Source organism: Aethalodelphis obliquidens, unplaced genomic scaffold (genome assembly GCF_003676395.1).
Source record: "Aethalodelphis obliquidens isolate GAN/ISIS:26980383/991018 unplaced genomic scaffold, ASM367639v1 scaffold10, whole genome shotgun sequence".
Classification (NCBI taxonomy): Eukaryota; Metazoa; Chordata; class Mammalia; order Artiodactyla; family Delphinidae; genus Aethalodelphis; species Aethalodelphis obliquidens.
This window is the reverse complement of record NW_020837954.1, coordinates 29,852,687-29,863,858: the sequence shown is the minus strand read 5'-3', so window position 1 is coordinate 29,863,858 and position 11,172 is coordinate 29,852,687. Positions and strand designations below refer to the sequence as shown.

The 11,172-nt window shown below is 44.5% G+C and overlaps 1 long non-coding RNA gene across 1 annotated transcript; it reads left to right on the top strand.

Annotated features, from left to right (window-relative positions):
- Nucleotides 1–394: 394 nt before the first annotated feature.
- On the top strand, nucleotides 395–6,990 carry LOC113623033 (uncharacterized). The gene is made up of 3 exons (XR_003433741.1): nucleotides 395–584; nucleotides 4,474–4,654; nucleotides 5,360–6,990. It is a non-coding gene; the product is annotated as an uncharacterized LOC113623033 (long non-coding RNA).
- The last annotated feature ends 4,182 nt before the right edge of the window (nucleotides 6,991–11,172 follow it).

The window sequence follows — 11,172 nt, the reverse complement described above, 5'->3', positions numbered from 1 at the left end:
AACATCGATCTTTGCCTCCATTCTTTTCCCAAGGCCCTGAAACATCTTCACTATCATTATTCTGAATTCTTTGTCTGGAAGGTCGCCTATCTCCACATCATTTAGTTGTTTTTCTGGGGTTTTATCTTGTTCCTTTCTCTGGTACACAGTCCTCTCCCTTTTCATTTGGTCTATCTTTCTGTAAATGTGGTTTTCATTCTACAGGCTGCAGGATTGTAGTTCTTTTTGCTTCTGCTATCTGTCCTCTGGTGGATGAGGCTATCTAAGAGGCTTGTGCAAGCTTCCTGATGGGAGGGACTGGTGGTGGGTAGAGCTGGGTGTTGCTCTGGTGAGCAGAGCTCAATAAAACTTTAATCTGCTTGTCTGCTGATGGGTGGGGCTGAGTTCCCTCCCTGGTTGTTGGTTGTTTGGCCTGAGGTGACCCAGCACTGGATGCTACAAGGCTCTATGGTTGGGCTGATGGCAGACTCTGGGAGGGCTCACGCCAAGGAGCACTTCCCAGAACTTCTGCTGCCAGCGTCCTTGTCCCCATGGTGAGCCACAGCTGCCCCCCACCTCTGCAGGAGACACTCCAACACTAGCAGGTAGGTCTGGTTCAGTCTCCTATGGGGTCACTGCTCCTTCCCCTGGGTCCCAATGCACACACTATTTTGTGTGTGCCCTCCAAGAGTGGAGTCTCTGTTTTCCCCAGACCTGTTGAAGTCCTGCAATCAAATCCCGCTAGCTTTCAAAGTCTGATTCTCAGAATTCTTCCTCCTGTTGCTGGGCCCCCAGGTTGAGAAGCCCGACGTGGGGCTCAGAACCTTCACTCCAGTGGGTGGACTTCTGTGGTATAACTGTTCTCCAGTTTGTGAGTCGCCCACCCAGCAGTTATGGGATTTGATTTTATTGTGATTGTGCCCCTCTTACCGTCTCACTGTGGCTTCTCCTTTGTTTTGGGATGTGGGGTATCTTTTTTGGTGAGTTCCAGTGTCTTCCTGTTGATGATTGTTCAGCAGTTAGTTGTGATTCCAGTGTTCTCGCAAGAGGGAGTGTGAAATTGGTGACTTTTTGTGTAGCCATTTTAATATTGAAGATGGAAGAAAAAGAGCAATATTTTTGGCATATTATGCTTCATCATTTCAAGAAATGTAAAAACGCAACTGAAACACAAAAAATGATTTGTGCATTGTATGGAGAATGTGCTGTGACTGATCAAACGTGTCAGAAGTGGTTAGCGAAGTTTCACGCTGGGGATTTCTCTCGCTGGATGAGGCTCCACGGTTGGGTAGACCAGTTGAAGTTGACAGCGATCAAATCAAGACATTAAGAACAATCAACGTTATACCACGCGGGAGATAGCCGACATACTCAAAATATCCAAATCAAGCGTTGAAAATCATTTGTAAGAGCTTGGTTATGTTAATCGCTTTGATGTTTGGGTTCCACATAACTTAAGCGAAAAAAACCTTCTTGACCGTATTTCCACATGTGATTCTCTACTTAAATGTAATGAAGATGTTCCATTTTTAAAACAAATTGTGATGGGCGATGAAAAGTGGATACTGTACAAAAATGTGGAACGGAAGAGATCGTGGGGCAAGTGAAATGAACCACCACCAACCACACCACAGGCCGGTCTTCATGCAAAGAAGGTGATGTTATATATAGTGGGACTGGAAGGGAGTCCTCTATTATAAGCTCCTTCCGGAAAACCAAACAATTAATTCCAGCAAGTACTGCTCCCAATTAGAACAACTGAAAGCAGCACTCAATGAAAAGCATCCAGAATTAGTCAACAGAAAACACATAATCTTCCATCAGGATAACGCAAGACCACATGTCTCTTTGATGACCAGGCAAAAACTGTTACAGTTTGGCTGGGAAGTTCTGATTTATCCACCATATTCACCAGACATTGCACCTTTGGATTTCCATTTATTTTGGTCTTTACAAAATTCTCTTAATGGAAAAAATTTCAATCCCCTGGAAGACTATAAAAGGCACCTGGAACAGTTCTTTGCTCAAAAAGATAAAAAGTTTTGGGAAGATGGCATTATGAAGTTGCCTGAAAAATGGCAGAAGGCAGTGGAACAAAACAGTGAATACATTGTTCAATAAAGTTCTTAGTGAAAATTAAAAATGTGTCTTTTATTTTTACTTAAAAACCGAAGGAACTTTTTGGCCAACCCAAAATTATCCCCAGTTCCATCAACAGTCAACCCAGAAAAGTCTGGCGGGCTGAGACTGGTCTTTACCATACCTGGGGCTCCCAGCCCTGGCTGCAGAGTTAAATCACCTGAAAAGCTTTAGAAAAATACAGATGCCCAGGCCCCAGGGTCCACCAATTCTGTCAAACCCCTAGCAGCGGAGCCAGGCATATTAATTTTGGAAAAGCTCCCCCGGTGATTATAGTGAATATGTAGGGCCTAGAACCACTGCTCTACACAAGGAATAGAGGAGGCAGGTGTGGACAGAAGGACAACACAGTGGGTAGCCATTGTCTGTGTTCAGTTATCCACCCCCAGAGCCACACAGTGCTGCAAGGGATCCACACAGTTTTAATGTGTGCCAAATTAAATGCCTTGGAAAGATAAATCCACAAACCTGCAGGCTGTGTGATATATTCCAGTAAAAACTGCTTGTGCATAATGGGCTTTTTCAAACAGTCTGCACCCCATCTCACTTTATTCCTACAGAGCACTGGTTCTCAGGCACGGGCAGTTTGGCCCTCCAGCGGACATTGGGCAATGTCTGCAAACAAGTTTGCTTCTCACTACTTGGGAGGGATAGGGAGGTGTTACTGGCATCTGGTGAGTAGAGGCCAGGGATGCTACTAAACATCCTACAATGCACAGAATGGCCCCCTGCCACAAAGAATTATCCAGCTCCAAATGACAGCAGTACTGAAGTTGAAACACTCTGCTGTAAAGAAGCAGTAGTCACCACTAGGTAGACGCGAAGTCTTGAATACAACCCTCCTCCAGGTCGGAAGCCCGTCCCTGACCAAGCATGTTTCAAAGAATCACAGAGTCTTACAGCAGGAAGAGACTTCAGAGACAATGAGCCCACTGAGACTCAGTTGGGTTTTTAGGAAAATCCTAGAACAAAGCTACACAATGTTTACCAAACCACATTATAATGCATTGCTGGCTTGACTTTCCGCCCAGGTAGCACAAGTGTTGCAAATTAACTAAAAATGGTATTCCTTACAGCAAATTCTTATTCGTTGATTTAACAAGTATTTGTTGGGTGCCCAGTATGTTCAGGGCACGTTGCCAAATTTCCCTGCCAACACTGTTACCCACCCTGGAACAGCCCTCTTAATGTTCAAGCCCAATATAAGATCCAGGCAAGATATGCAGACTCAGAACACAGCACAATCACCCCCAGCTGGGTTTATGGTGGTTTTATTGTTTTCTGGCTCATTGGGTAACTTGGCAACCTGGGATCAGGTGTGCAAAGAACGGAAGGAGACCCATCCAAGAATCAGCTCTCCCGGGGGCTACACTGGGGTGAGGCTTAGCACAGCCTGAAGCCCAAGGTCAGATGCCTAGCATTCCTCCCAGCTGCCCAAAGCTGCCCTCTGCCCCCAGCCCAGCCTGCTCCAGCTCCCTGTCACACTGGGCGAGCTACGGGCAGCAGACTCAGGCCAGCCAGCACCCAGCCACCACGTCCAGGGCTCTCCTCCTTCTCCACGCCCCCTCCTCACGTCCTCACTGCCACACTGTTATCGACAAGAATAAGCACTCCGTGGTAACTTGCCACAGAAATGAAAACTGCTCTGGGGGAAGAAACTGGGAACATTTTGTCCTGCTGGGTCACAAGAGATTTAAGTTATTCTCCCTACTGGAGGTCTCATTTACACTGGGTGGAAACAACAACAAAATAAAAACCTGTGGAATGGATTGTGCAATAAAAGGAAATAAATGCTGCAGACCCAAACTGCTGGGGGCAAAGAAGAAGGGAGAGGAAGGACACGAAGCCGCCATGAAGAAGAAACTGAGTCCGTGTGCCAGGGGGTGCTGGGCACTGGGTGATGCTGGAGGAGGGGGCCAGGGGCCGCCCTCCTGCCGGCTCCTTCAAATGTCCCTGTGCCTGCAACCATGCCTCCCCGTGCCAGGGAACACAGCTCCCCACGCCTCTGCCCACCCCACAAAACGCTGGGCTCAGCTGTGCCACTGCCACCTGGCCAGAGACAACTGTCCCTGATATAAAGCAAGAGCCGGCCAGAGCCACCCGCCCAGCGGGCCTGTGATCACAGTAGACGCTCCCAATATTTCACCTCTTTCCTCCTCCTTCGGAACTCTATCTCAAAGTTATTTCCTCAGGGATGCTTCCTCGAATCCCCTAGATTCATTCTTTCACTCAACTAATATCTACTGAATGAATTTATTGAATGGCCCCCAAGGGTAAGGTGCCCTTCCACAGCAAACGCCTTCCCCTCTTTAACAATAATGATGGTAATTAAGTACTTACATAATTATTTCTTAGGGTCCAGTTCCCACCCCAAACCACCAGTCCTTCCAGAATACTGAGCTACATGAGAACAGGAGCCACACCTGTCTGGCTGACTCTGCTACATCCCACTGTCAGTGCCTCCCAGGTGTCAGGACATATTGAATGAATGAGTGAACATATGTGTGAGCAAACGATCAGAGATACTTTTTATCATGTAAGTCCTCAAAAATCCAGTACTTATTTTACCCTTAGGGCAGATGTCAAATTGGACAAGCCTCATTTCAAGTGCTCATAGCCACACGTGGTTACCATATGGGACAGTGCAAGGCTGGGCTCCACCAGGGCCTTACCAGTGTACTTGTTTGCTGGGAAAGTAGGAGAACATTTAAGCTCTGCTACACCGGGAGACAACACATCCCTTATGCTTCTTTCTGGTCGTTAGATGGCCCGAGTCCAATCCTATCTCTGCCACTTACTACTTGCACGACCTGGGCAAGTTATGTGACCTCCCTGTGCCTCAGTTCCCTCTTCTATAAAGTGGGGGTATTTTCATAACAGTATCTACGTTGTGGGAGAGATGGCAGGAGCAATGAGTTAAGACCCCTCAGCCCTTAGCACACTGCCTGTCTCATAGTAAGTACGCGATAGCATCAGCCATTTAATATATTATATGTTTACATCATGTACAGATATTCATGCTCCACTTCCTGCCACACGAGATGGGAGGTAGCTCAAGTCACCACACATTCCGTGGTTACAACAAAAGAAGAACCAATATCCATTTTAGAATTACATTCTGAGCATATCTGTCACCGACAAAGACCCCTGGGTTCTCCAAGGAAAAGCAAGACGGAATCTAGGTGATAAGATAAGGTCTAACCTCTTCCTTTGTGCTTCATGTAGTTTCCCTCGTTCTTAGGGTGCCGCATCCAGAGGCCTCGCACCTGGCCCTTCAGACCGGAGTTCCTGGTGCAGCACGGCTGCGCCGTCCCCTCAACTCCAGGGCTCTGCGCAGAAACACTGCAACCAGCGCTCAGTTCAAGATGGCGGCGATGGCGGGCCGTGTGCAGAGCCGCTGCTCTCGGCGCTGCGATCTGGAGGCGGAGCCGCAGCAGCTGCACCAGATCCCACAAGAGCTCCGCCTCCTCCCCCGCTGCCGAGATCCCTAGAAAGCAGCCCCACCCACAGTCTTTATGGGAGAGCGTGTGCTCTGCGGCCGGAGCTCACACCTCTCTGTTCTTTGATCAAAGAATAAAACTCTTTTGCTTCCAAATGGAAGAACTCAGTCTCGTTCTATTGGTTTGAGCAACACTGGGCAGAAGGACCCTTCTTAGGGACCAACTCGGGAGGGTCAGTAACATGTTCTTTCATGGGTACTGCAAGATATATCCTAACAAATGAGACTGATGATGGATGTACGGGTTGTACAGGCTAGTAAAAACTGTAAATGTACATAGAGCAGAGAATTTAGACGCGGCCATGGCACACATTATCACTGGTGAGAATGGGAAGTACTCGTTTAAATAAAAATCTTTGTGCAACTTTGTACAGGGTGTTTTAATGTGGTTCTCCCATCTGTTAAACTCAAATTCCACTGTACAGGACAGACAAGCCGTGTCCTTTCCAATCCAGCACAGAAAGAAAATGACATTTACATTTGATTTCCTGTCTGGGGCATAAGGTCGGCTCCAGAAAGCTGAGCATTCAGCAGGTTCCAGATGCGGGGCAAATGCTGGAACCATGACTGCTGTCATCGTGGCCCCAGAGCAGGGGGATGCCACATTTGGAATGAGGTAATAGTACCTACCTTGCAGGAACACTGTGAAAATTTAATTGAAATATTATGCGTGACAGTGCTTGACCCAAAGTGGGTATTTGATAAATGTCCTTAGGGAAACACAATCTAATGTCTGGGTCTTCTAATGATTCCACAATCTCATTAAAAAGACTTCTGTATTGAACTAAAAATATGTTCTAATTCTGCCCTTCTTGACTATACAGAATGAGTCTAATTCCTCCTCCAGAAAGCCCTCAAACATATGAGGGTGACCTTTCATGCCCTCCCCACCAAACTTCTCTTTTCCAGCCAAACATCCTCAGGTTCCTCCAATAAGACAAGAATTTGTTGTCTTCAAAGTAACTAGAAGCATCTGGGCTCCAGTGGATCCCAAGACACATCTCAGCACCAATAACAAGCCAATAGCCCTACAGGATCCCCAACTTGGTCTTGTGGGATATGGATAAAGTTAACCTCATGGTTAAGCCTAATGCTTTCTTCATCATATAAAATTCAGGGAACATTCTGCATATGCTCTCCCCAGCCCCAGCCCCGACTGCAGATGCTACTTTGTTTGAAAGAGCCCATTTTAGGACTAATACACTCTTCACAGTTGAAATCCAGTCCCGAACCTTTAAAGTGACATTTATTGTGGTCTTGGGAAAGGTTCAGTGGAGGTGAGAAGTGACAGCTGAGGGTGATAAATCAAATGCAGCTCAGTTTTCATTTAAGGGCAAACTATCATCCCGCCAGCCTGTCTCAGTCATCACGCAGCTCTGGCAGCTTGTGACTTCTCACGTACATGGTAAACAGAACACTGAATGGTGACAATTTCTTCAACTGCTAGGATGAGCCGTCGGCTTCTGTTCTCTGCTCAAACTTGACATCTTAAGCTGCTGGTTAGAGGACAGACATGTTAAAAACTTTTCAGGATTAATCATAATCATAAAGCCTCTTTTAGAAATGATGCTGCTTGTACAGCATGTTCACAGCATGCCTTGTCTGCTCTGCTTCCTAAAGCGCTGAACTGAAGGTTGTAACACTCTAGCACTGACCGTCCAGTACAGCAGTCACTAGCCACATGAGAACACTGAGCATTTGAAATCTGGCTAGCTTGACTTGAGATGTGATGTAAGTATAAAATAATACAGGATTTCAAAAATTTAGTACAAAAAATTGTAAAATATCTTATTTCTAATCATATGTATTGATTTTATGTTGAACTGATAATGTTTTGGATATATTGGATTAAACTAAATAATTATTAAAATTAATTTCACCTCTTTCTTTTTACTTTTTTTTCAATGTGGCTACTAGAAAATTTTAAGTTACATATGCAATTTGTAAAGTGGCTCCATTACACTTCAGTTGAACAGCGCTAGTCTGGAAGGCAAGGTGGGAGCTGGAAACCCCTCATTTCTCTGGCTCTTCCTCTGGGTTCAGACTTAGGAAAAAGGAACCTACTTCAGAAACCATCACTCGCTTAACTATTTATTGGTTAGACTACAGCAGTGGTCCTCAAACTTCAGTGAACATAAATGCTATGGACTGAACTGCATTACCCCAAGATTCATACGTTGAAGCCTAACCCTCCCTGTATTGGAGATAAGGCCTTTAAGGGGGTGATTAAGGTTAAATGAGGTCACAAGGGTGGAGCCCTGATCCAATAAAACTGATACTCCTGGGTATATATTCAAAAAAACCAAAAACACTAATTCAAAAAGATACACACACACCCTAATGTTCATAGCAGCATTATTTACAAGAGCCTAGAAATGGAAGCAACCTAAGCATTCATCAACAGATGAATGGATGAAGATTACACACACACACACACACACACACACACACACACACACACACTCAGCCATAAAAAAGAGTGAAATTTTGCCACTTGCAGCAACATGGATGGACTTGGAGGGTATAATTCTAAATAAAATAAGTCAGAAGGAGAAAGACAAATACTGTGTGATATCACTTATATGTGGATTCTAAGAAATACAACAAACTAGTGAATATAATAAAAAAGAAGCAGACTCGCAGATATAGAGAACAAACTAGTGGTTACCAGTGGGGGAGTGGGAGGTACAAACTATTAGGTATCAAATAAGCTACAAAGATATATTGTACAATAGGGGGAATATAGCCAATATTTTATCAAAACTATAAATGGAGTATAACCCTTAAAAACTGTGAATCACTATATTGTACACCTGTAACTTATATAATATTGTACATCAACTATACTTCAATAACAAAAAAAAGAAGAGGAGGAAACACCAGCCCTCTCTCTCCACCATGGGAGGACACAGGGAGAAGGTAGCCATCTACAAGCCAGGAAGAGAGACTGCACCGGAAACTAAACCCTGACGGAACCCTGATCTTAGATTTTCCAGACTCCAGAACTGTGAGAAAATACATTTCTGTTGTTTTAAGCCAGCAAGCCTGTGGCATTTTGTTATGGCAGCTTGAACAGACTAAGGCAATAAGCATCACCTGCGGAGCTTGTTAGACATACAGGTTGTTGTTATTTCTATTCCTGAAAGAGGCTGACTATTGATCTGAGACAGGCCTGGAAATCTGCCCTTCTTTAACAAGCACTCTAAGCATTCTATGTGTATTTTGAGGTACCCTGGAGCAAAAGAAACATCATTATCTAGACTCCTGTTGGCGCCGTTTGCAGAAGGAGTTGGTGGGCAAGAACTGAGTTCCTAGTTCTACCACTCCAGCAGTGGTAGCCAAATTAATTTGATCGCGAGCGTCCCCTTTTGGTAAAGCATTTTTGAGCATGCAACCGGCTGAGCACTATACTTTGTGATAAATTACATACGCCCAAACTATAAACCATATGCTGAATATTAGCAAAGTTAATTTTTACATAAAAATACAGGTATGAAGTTATGCTGTTTTCTTTTTGGATCCCAGTGGATCATCTTCAGCCTGTGGAGGCTCTCATCAAACAAGTTATAACACTTTATATGCTACATGAAGTCCTGGCTTTTGCCCATGCTGCTCCCATTTTGCCGTCTCTGCACTTAGAATATGCCTATTTATTCCTCAGGCTTCAGCTCGTAAATCTCCTCGGAACCACTCCTCCTTCTTTCTCCTCCCCCTCCTACAGATAGCATTTCAGCCCCTCTTTGCGGCACATCTATGGACTCACCACACTGAATTGCAAATATTTGTTTAACCTGTCATCTCCCTGGGGGCATGGACTGTGCTTTATTTATCTGTTTCGCCTGTGCCTTGCACACAGCTCCTGGCACAAGGTATGCATTTTTTTTAATGTTTGTAAAATGAGCAAACCAGTGAATGAGACTACAATTAATCAATACTTTCAGCAAGTCACTGCCCTTCTCTGTGGAAGCAGAATCACCATAGTTTATGTGAGAAATAACCCACATAAAGGAGTGCGGTGAGAAGCTATCTGAAGCCATGCTGGGCTTTAAGTTTGCGTTGACAAAAGCACGTATAATTCACACCAAGCTGAGGATGAAAGCAAAGTGAACAGCCTAAACCACTCACAGCATAAAGAGCAGAGAAGGTTTTGGGGGTTTTTTTACTGCTATTTTTAATTGTTTGTCTTAAGGTCAGGATCCTCCTGGCAAAGTAATAATGGATGGCTTGTGAGAGATCTCAGTGCATCTTTGTGGGGCAAGACAAAGATGGATGGGGAATGAGAGCGCTTGTAGAGGCAATATCATCTGTGAGCTACATCCAGGTCTGCACCTGCACAAAATGAAGCAGTCACTTGGTCCAAGCCTCAGAAACGTTACAGCTAAAAGTATCACCTTTGGAAATTTAAACCTGACTTGGGTGTGTAATAGCAAGTGTCCTCCCTCTGTGAAGTCTAAAGCCTCATTAGTAAGAAGTTTGTTTCCCCCATTCCTTCACGTGCATCGTGCTGTCTCTGTCCCCAAGCTTCCCCTGTCAGGGAGCCGTCATGGGCGGCAGCAGTACCCTGGCTGGAAGAATTCTCTGGGTGGTCTCTCACATGTGCTGGGGCCCATAGGAGAAGAGAAATGCTGTGCCACTTCCCTGTTTACATAACAGCTTTTCCTCTCAGCAGGAACTTGAAAGAAACAAAGTTGTACATAATCGGTTTATCTTCTCAGACCCACTTACAAGGATTGACCCTGTGATATACTGACAAGTAAAATACATGTCTGTATATGAATCACTTTTCAAGGTGATTAACAAGCAACATTACCAGTAGAAAGGTTTCTATATTGTTCCCCTAAGAGTAGGGTTGCCATATTTAGCAAATAAAAATATAGGACGCCTGGTGAAATTTGAATTTCAGATAGGCAATGAATAATTTTCTGGTATAAACATATATTACACATGTCCTGCATTTTATCTGGCAACACTACCTGAAGGGGAAAAAATCTCTTCATAACCCTCATGGGGAAAATTTCTCTCTCTGTGACTCTGGAAATGTTTCCCACTAGCTGAGAGGTGTATGTTAATAAAAACATACGTCTGAAAGCTAAGATACCTAAATTCTCTTCTAGTTCATGCTCTCATTGATTCATCAACGTTTCATCCCAAATACTGAGGTATGACTCTCCTGGGAGCGTGTTTCCTTTGTAACATAGCAGGTTTCTAAAGATCAAATATGTTACCTGACGGGAGGAACCCTAATGGAGGGAACTTCACGTAACAGTGGCAGATACATGGTACTCAAGAAGGACTTTCTGTCCTAGCTAAGTCTTCAAAATGTAGTTACCACTTCTACCTATGTTTAAAGGCTGTCCTGCATCTGCCTTGTTGTTGTTCATTTATTATTACATCTTGTGCCTGCTTCCAAAATGGAAGTAATTTGCAGTGAAAAAGAATAAAAATCACCCAAAGTAAATATCATGTGAGGACTGAGCTTCCTGGAAGCCAAGGCAGAAAATAAAATGCAGCACTTTATATACCTCTCACTGTTGGGTAAACAGCGCTGTTGGCTT